Below are 9139 nucleotides of genomic sequence, written 5' to 3'. Positions count from 1 at the left end.
TGAATGTTTTCACCACTGATAATAATCCTAAATGTGTGTTGCTCATCAGATCCTCATCTGAGAGTGATTAGTGAAGGATCATGTGACACTGAAGACTGGAGTAATGATGATAAATTCAGCTTTGATCACAGGAATAAATCACACTTTACTATATATTCCATCACAAAAAAAGCTATTTTAAATTGTAAAATTTCAACATTTTTACTGTATTTTTTAATGAAATAAATGCAGTCTCGATGAGCAGAAAATACTTTTGTCAAAAACATAAAAAACTTACGCATGGAGCTCAAGCTTTTGAATGCAATTTTTACTGTATTTTCAACACAATTTTTACTGTATTTTCAACACAATTTTTACTGTATTTTCAACAATTTTTACTGTATTTTCACTTTTTTTACTGTATTTTCAACACATTTTTTACTGTATTTTCAACACAATTTTTACTGTCTTTTCATCACAATTTTTACTGTATTTTTAACCGAATAAATGCCGCCTTTTATCAAAAACATTAAAATCTAACCGTCTCTATAACCTTTCGACAGTAGTGTACAGTTACTTTGATATAAAATTATTTTATCATCTATTATGATGAATTTTGTGACATTTTTTACTGTATTTTTCTTACATTTTATCAAAAACATTAAAACATCTTACAAACCCTAAACTGTATATGTGACTATATGTGATCCACTGCAAACTTCTTTTTTTTTTGCTTTCTTAGTATTTTTGTCTTGTTGTAAGTCCAAATATCTAAAAACAAGAAGCATTTACTAGACAAGCAACAGTTTTTGTCTTGTTTTAGGGAAAAACAACTCAAAATGAAGAGAGTTTTTCCTCAAAATAAGCAAAATAATCTGCCAATGGGGTGAGCAAAATAATCTTGTTTTCTGTTTGAATTAATATAATTTTGCTCACCCCATTGACAGATTATTTTGCTTATTTTAAGCAAAATTTCTCTTAATTTTGAGTAATTTTCCCCCAAAACAAGACAATGATTTATACTTGTCTAGTAAATGTTACTTAATATAAGAATTTTTCGATATTTTGACTTGAAGTAAGAAAAGCATTTAAAATATTTTTATTTTATTTGTATTACCTTTATTTAACCAGGCAAGTTACTTAAGAACAAGTTCTTTTTTTCAACAACAGTAGTGTGATGTTGTCTATATTGCGGACTTTGATTTTGAGTGTATTCATTCACTATTCAAGAAACCTTCAAATAATTTTTCTAATAATTCTCTATCGTTCACACCCAATAAAAACTATAGAGAATACGTCAGATATAGTGAGGGAATGCATCATATAGATCATCTCTTCTGTCCGGAGGAATCAGGACTGTCATGTTAGCATGAATGCAATCAGAGCCGCTTTCAACTTGAACTTCTTCTTCATGAGCTGTCAAAGCGTGCAGCCGATTAACACCTACATCGTCATCACGAAGACTATGATTTACAGAGGCAGTGACATTTCGTCAGCCTTGATAAGTCTCTTCAGATACGAGAGGGTCGGCGGCCCCACCTGCTGAGTCCTTTTCAAATAACGGGGCATGCGATAAATGTGTGCGATTAGCTGTTTAAATGGCCTCCTTGAGTGGATAATGCTATTGACCTTTACATCACTGTGCTTTTCCCTTTTCCACCCGTGTGTCATATCTGTGCAGTCAGAAATGCAGCAGTCTTGGCGTGAACTTCACTATTAACCTGAGAGAAAAGCCTGCTGTGATGGCAAGTGCACTGTCCCTCATGTGTCATCTACTAGCACTTAGTGTTTAGCTTCGCTTGCTGAGCCCTTAGAGTGGGCGGCTTGACCTTATTTGATCTTATAAAATGCTGTGAGTAATCTCAAAGTAACTGTACACTAGTGATGAAAAGTTTCATCATCAAAAGTTTCACATTTTCTTAATGCTTTTGAAAGAGTCTCTTCTACTCAAGCCTGCATTTATTTGAAAAAAGTCTCTTCTGCTCATCAAAGGCTGTATTTATTTGATTAAAATACAGTAAATGTCACGTCACAAACAAGGGAAAATGGTGCGAGGACTCATGTGCAAAGAAGTGGTAATTTATTATAAAATAAAACATAAATACAAAACAAAACCCAAAAGGGGGCAAAAATACGTAATCAAAACATAAACTCAAAAACATACCAGAACAGAATCATGGGGAGGACGGGAGACGCAGACATTGCAACGATACCACAAAGACTGACAAACACCAGGAGCTTATAACAGGGAACAAATGAGGCAGGGAACGAGGAAACACAGGTGGGAGAAATCAAACACTAATTAGATAACAAGGGGGGAGGGATCAGACAATGACAGAAGCACAAAGGCCATACAGACAAAACCCACATGTGCACACAAGACAGGACAGGCATGTGACATTACCCCCTCCTTAAGGAGCGGCTACCAGACGCTCCACTAGGGACAGGCGGGACAGACCAGGGAGGGACGGGCGGGACAGACCAGGGAGGGACGGGCGGGACAGACCAGGGCGGGACGGGAGGGACAGACCAGGGAGGGACGGGCGGGACAGACCAGGGAGGGACGGGCGGGACAGACCAGGGAGGGACGGGCGGGACAGACCAGGGCGGGACGGGAGGGACAGACCAGGGCGGGACAGACCAGGGCGGGACGGGAGGAACAGGGGAAACAGAGAAGGAAGGAACAAACAAGGGAAGGGTCAACAAGGAGGGAATGGGGAAAACAAAATTTTCTGGAGGCCATGGTGGCCCACAAAGTTCAGGCGCCCAGGGAGGCGCGGTCAGAGCAGGACGCCTCAGCGGCACACGGAGAGCAGGACGCCTCAGCGGCGCACGGAGAGCAGGACGCCTCAGCGGCGCACGGAGAGCAGGACGCCTCAGCGGCGCACGGAGAGCAGGACGCCTCAGCGGCGCACGGAGAGCAGGACGCCTCAGCGGAGCAGGCAGAGCTGGACGCCTGGGAGGCGCGGTGAGAGCTGGACGCCTGGGAGGCGCGGTGAGAGCTGGACGCCTGGGAGGCGCGGTGAGAGCTGGACGCCTGGGAGGCGCGGTGAGAGCTGGACGCCTGGGAGGCGCGGTCAGAGCAGGGCGCCGGGGCGGCGCGGTCAGAGCAGGGCGCCGGGGCGGCGCGGTCAGAGCAGGGCGCCGGGGCGGCGCGGTCAGAGCAGGGTCCACTGAAACACGATCCACCGGCACAGGGACCACCGGAACACGGTCCACCGGCACAGGGACCACCGGAACACGATCCACCGGCACAGGGACCACCGGAACACGATCCACCGGCACAGGGACCACCGGAACACGATCCACCGGCACAGGGACCACCGGAACACGATCCACCGGCACAGGGACCACCGGAACACGATCCACCGGCACAGGGACCACCGGAACACGATCCACCGGCACTGGGACCACCCTTCCATAACTCTCCTCCACCACCACGATTGTACATAAATCCCACAAACTGCCAAAATGATAAAATCCCCAGCATTCCCATCTCCCAAGCGCTAACAGGCTCATTTAGTCCGTTGTTGAAGATGTCCTTGAGCTCTGTCGCGCTGATGTTGAGCCCCTCTGCTGCAAATACGAACCGGTGCGCAAACTCCTTCACGCTGGTTCCCTCCTGCCGGAGGGAGAGGAGCTTGCGCCGTCGTCCTGCCATCGGTGAAGCAGAGGGGCAGGGAGATGGGAAAAGGAAGCCTTCCATCTTGCTGAGTCCTCTAATTGGTGGTATCGTTCTGTCACGTCACAAACAAGGGAAAATGGTGCGAGGACTCATGTGCAAAGAAGTGGTAATTTATTATAAAATAAAACATAAATACAAAACAAAACCCAAAAGGGGGCAAAAATACGTAATCAAAACATAAACTCAAAAACATACCAGAACAGAATCATGGGGAGGACGGGAGACGCAGACATTGCAACGATACCACAAAGACTGACAAACACCAGGAGCTTATAACAGGGAACAAATGAGGCAGGGAACGAGGAAACACAGGTGGGAGAAATCAAACACTAATTAGATAACAAGGGGGGAGGGATCAGACAATGACAGAAGCACAAAGGCCATACAGACAAAACCCACATGTGCACACAAGACAGGACAGGCATGTGACAGTAAATATAGTAAAAATTGTGAAATATTATTCCAGTTTAAATCATCTGTTTTCTATGTGAATATATAGTAAAGTGTGATTTATTCCTGTGATCAAAGCTGAATTTATCATCATTACTCCAGTCTTCAGTGTCACATGATCCTTCACTAATCATTCTTAGATGAGGATCTGATGCTCAAGAAACATTTATGATTATCATATTTGTGTGGAAACCATCATACATTTTATTTTTCAGGATTCTTTGATGAATAGAAAGTTTAAATGAACAGCATTTATTTAAAATAGTCTTGTGTAACATTGTAAATGTATTTAATGGATATTTAGCTTTGATAATAGAAATAAATTACATTTTACTGTATATTCACATAGAAACCAGCTATTTTAAATTATAATATTTCACAATTTTTTCTGTATTTTTACAATTAGCCATGGTGAGCAGAAGAGACTCTTTCAGAAACATTAAACAATCTTACCACCCCCAAACTGTAAAAGATTAGATGTGATGTTGAATATGATGCTGATTTTTACTGTTGTATTAATTAAATATTCAAGAAACCTTCAAATAAATTGTGTTGAAAATACAGAATACATATTATTTAAAAAATATAGCATTCAAAAGTTTGGATTGGAATGATTTTTAAAAATGTTTTTTGATAAGAGTCTCTTCTGCTCATCAAGGCTGCATTAATTTGCTCAAAAATACAGTAAAAATGTGTTCAAAGTAATGTGTTCAAAGCTGAAAAATGCTGTAAAAATGTGTTCAAAGCTGAATTTATCATCATTACTCCAGTCTTCAGTGTCACATGATCCTTCACTAATCATTCTATTATGATGATTTTATGCTCAAGAAACATTTATAATTATCATATTTGTGTGGAAACCATCATACATTTTATTTTTCAGGATTCGTTGATGAATAGAAAGTTTAAAAGAGCAGCATTTATTTAAAATAGAGTCTTGTGTAACATTGTAAATGTATTTAATGGATATTCAGCTTTGATAACAGAAATAAATTACACTTTACTGTATATTCACATAGAATCCAGCTATTTTAAATTATAATAATATTTCAAAATTTTTACAGTATTTTTTTACAATTAGCCTAGGTGAACAGAAGAGACTTTCAAAACATTAAAAAATCTTACCAACCCCAAACTGTAAAAGATTAGATGTGATGATGTTGAATATGATGCTGATTCTTACTGTTGTGTTAATTAAATATTCAAGAAACCTTCAAATAAATTGTGTTGAAAATACAGTAAAAATAGCATTCAAAAGTTCTTTTTTATGTTTTGATTAGAGTCTTTTCTGCTCATTAAGGCAACAATAATTTGATCAAAAATACAGTTAAAATGTGTTCAAAGAACAGTAAAAGTAGCATTTAAAAGTTTGGCTTCAGTACGATTTCTAAGTTTTTTGATAAAAATCTCTTCAGCTCATCAAGGCTGCATTAATTTGATCAAAAATGCAGTAAACATTTGTTCAAAATACAGTAAAAGCAGCATTTAAAAGTTTGTTTCTGTATGATTTTTTTATATTTTTGATAAAAAATCTCTTCATCTCATCAAAGCTGCATTCATTTGATTCAAAATACAGTTAATATAGTCAAAATTGTGAGATATTATTACAATTTAAAACAGCGGTTTTCTGCATGAATATATAATAAAATGTAATTTATTCCTGTGATCAAAGCTGAATTTTCTGCATCATTACTCCAGTCTTCAGTGTCTCATGATCCTTCAGAAATCATTCTAAAATGATAATTTGCTGTGCTATCTATTGTCTCTTTTAATTTGTAAGTCAATGGACACAAAGCAGAAGATCAAACTATTCTTATCAAATTAATGAATTAGTTTGTCATCAGTGCAAAAACAGCTTCACATAATAAAAAAAAAAAGCCTCAAACTAATGCTATAAATCACATCTTGATAATCGTTGGAGCAAGCCGACGCGGCCTTCATTGTCCCCCGTTCGTCCTGATTGGCGCTGAAAGGTTTTTCCCCAGCGGTGCGGAAGCAGCTCTAAACACGATCAGATGGGACGCAAACACTCGCCACAATCACAACATGCTCTTCGTGGAGATATATCACGGTGTCAGGGGAGCCTGAGAGGGCATATACATTCCTTTCATTCAATAAGCTCTTTCCTCTCAGAGCATTTCTCATCATCAGCTGGATTACCGGTGTCGTGAGCACCAGCCGACACGCATGCTCCTGTTTAGGCTTCGGGCTGTGCAGATGTCAGCTGGATGTTTCATTTTCCCTCATTTCACCACCCAGCCGGAGCTATGATGATATCGCTGCTCTTATTGATGCTGTCAACACAGAGAGACCTTTAAATGGCTCTTCACTGTAAAAAGCATGGCACCCGAAAAAAATGCTTTTCTTAGTATTTTTGTCTTGTTTCTAGTCAAAATATCTAAACATTCTTACATTAAAGGGATAGTTCACCCAAAAATGAAAATGTTATGTTTATATGCTTATCCCAGCGCATCCAACATGTAGGTGTGTTTGTTTCTTCAGTAGAACACAAATGAAGATTTTTAACTCAACCGTTGCTGTGTGCCAGTCATAGTGATGTGAATGGGGAACAACTCTATGAGAGTAAAAAAAAAACATGCTTAGGCAACAAAAACCTGCTCCTCCTGACGACACATTGATGTCTTAAGACACGAACCGATCGGTTTCTGTGAGAAACACAACAGTATTTTATTTATTTTTTTAACCTCATATCCTGAAGAATCTCATCTAGTGTTCCCATCGGCTATTACTTCCGTCTGGTAAGGTCAAACTGGCGCGATCATAGATATATATATATGTAGATGCCTCATTCGGCTGATGCGCACAGGCACTAATGAGGAATCTCTCTCTCTCTCCTCTGTTCTCTCTCTCTCTCTCTCTCTCTCTGTTCTCTCTCTCTCTCTCTCTCTCTCTCTCTCCTCTCTCTCTCTCTCTCTCCTCTCTCTCTCTCTCTCTCTCTCTCAATTCAATTCAATTCAAATCAGCTTTATTGGCATGACTGTCGGATAGTACAATGTTGCCAAAGCATTAAACATGTAACAATTTATACAGGTATAGATATCTAAATACAAAATATAATTAAAGAAGAAAAAAAAACATATACATTGCTATATTGTAAATATATTATGACATCTCTCTCTCTCTCTCTCTCTCTCTCTCTCTCTCTCTCTCTCTCTCTTCTCTCTCTCTCTCTCTCTCTCTCTCTCTCTCTCTCTCTCTCTCTCTCTCTCTCTCTCTCTCTCTCTCTCTCTCTCTCTCTCTCTCTCTCTCTCTCTCTCTCTCTCTCTCTCTCTCTCTCTCTATATATATGATTGCCATGACATGACCTCAGATGGTAACACTTGATGAGACTCGTCTGATATGAAGTAAAAAAATAACAAATACTGTTGTGTTTCTCACAGAAACCGATCGGTTTGTGTCTTAAGACATCAGTGTGTCGTCAGGAGCAGCAGGGTTTGTGTGCATGTTTTTTACTCTCATATAGTTGTTACAAATTCACATGCATTATGACTGGCACACAGCAACGGTTGAGTTAAAAATCTTCATTTGTGTTCTCCTGAAGAAACAAACACACCTACATGTTGGATGCGCAGGGGGTCAGCAGTATCCCTTTAACAAACATTTCCTTGACAAGCAGAAGTAATTGTCTTGTTTTGGAAAAATAACTCAAAATTAAGAGTTTTTGCTTAAAATAAGCAAAATAATCTGCCAATGGGGAAAGCAAAATAAACTTGTTTTCTGTTTGAATTAAGATTATTTTTCTCACCCAATTGGCAGATTATTTATCTTATTTTAAGCAAAAACTCTCTTAATTTAGAGTTGTTTCCCCCCCAAAAACTAGACAATTACTTTTGCTTGTCTAGTAAATACTTCTTGTTTTGAGAATTTTTTGATGTTTGCACTAGAAACAAGACAAAAATACTAAGTAAGAAAACTCCTAAAGGAGTTTGCCTGTCTATACGGTAATGTCTCAACTGTGTGTCAGAGTCGCGTTGGTTATGACGCAATCGTTAGCTTCTACGGGGCGATAGTGTAAGATACAAGGTAATGGAGCCTTTTATGCATTGTCGTGTTTCTTTAGAAATAAACAATGGACAAATGGAGTCTTTAAACGTCTCTGATGTAAAGTTATTCACTGTCAAAGTGACTCAAAAATGAATGGGAGTCAATGGGATGCTAACAGCAGGTGATGGCTTGGTTAGCAATGGCCGCCCCTATGGGTGGAACGCTTTCCGAGCGCTAGATTACCCCCTTGGTAATTACGGTGAAAATGACTGGTCATACAGCAGAGTTAGCATGCAGAGTTTACAAAGGGAGACCGTTTTGCCCACTGTTGTAGTGTATAACTGAGGAGCCAGCATATGTATCAATCGACAGAAACATACTTAAAGCATTATTTTCAAGTTATAACCCATATTAAAGATGCGTTATCAGATGTGAGATGCACCTCGGCTTAAGTGCGTGCCGGCACCTTTTACACGGCACCCCTGCTCTCGTCAGACGGCACCCCGGTTGGGAAACGCTGATTTAGGGGACCAACCTAGAATGCTATTTTAGGTCTTATTTAGGTCCTTCATCACGTTTACTGAATGTTTTCAGAACATGTTTGAGTGAATCAGAGTACATTTACATTTATGCATTTGGCAGACGCTTTTATCCAAACTTACATTGCATTTTTATCAATTCTTGCTTTCCCTGGGAATCGAACCCATGACCTTGGCATTGCTAGTGCCACGCTCTACTGGTTGAGCTACAGGAAAGCCTACTCTGGGCTGCTTCGTACTCTGGGCTGCTTCGTACTCTGGGCTGCTTCGCATATGAGGGTCACTAAAAAACAACATTTGAACAAAAGTTGCTTCTCAAAGACGGATCAATACCAGCCCTTCGTGATCCAACTTCAGAACATGAAAGTCCTGCACTTTATAATGTGTGTGTTTGCAAATGGCCTTTCTGAATGTGCTAATTTGGCTAAAGCTACCATTGTCTCTGACTGTTTTCACACAGACCAGAGCTTGTTATTTGTAG

General features: G+C 39.9%; 1 non-coding gene across 1 annotated transcript; it reads right to left on the bottom strand.

The window, feature by feature from the left end:
- Positions 1–8801: 8801 nt before the first annotated feature.
- Positions 8802–8876, bottom strand: trnaa-agc (transfer RNA alanine (anticodon AGC)). The gene has a single exon. It is a non-coding gene; the product is annotated as a tRNA-Ala (tRNA).
- Between the last annotated feature and the right edge of the window lie 263 nt (positions 8877–9139).

Source organism: Pseudorasbora parva, chromosome 17 (assembly GCF_024679245.1).
Source record: "Pseudorasbora parva isolate DD20220531a chromosome 17, ASM2467924v1, whole genome shotgun sequence".
NCBI lineage: Eukaryota > Metazoa > Chordata > Actinopteri > Cypriniformes > Gobionidae > Pseudorasbora > Pseudorasbora parva.
The sequence above is the reverse complement of the archived record's forward strand: the minus strand, read 5'-3'. Positions and strand labels throughout refer to the sequence as shown.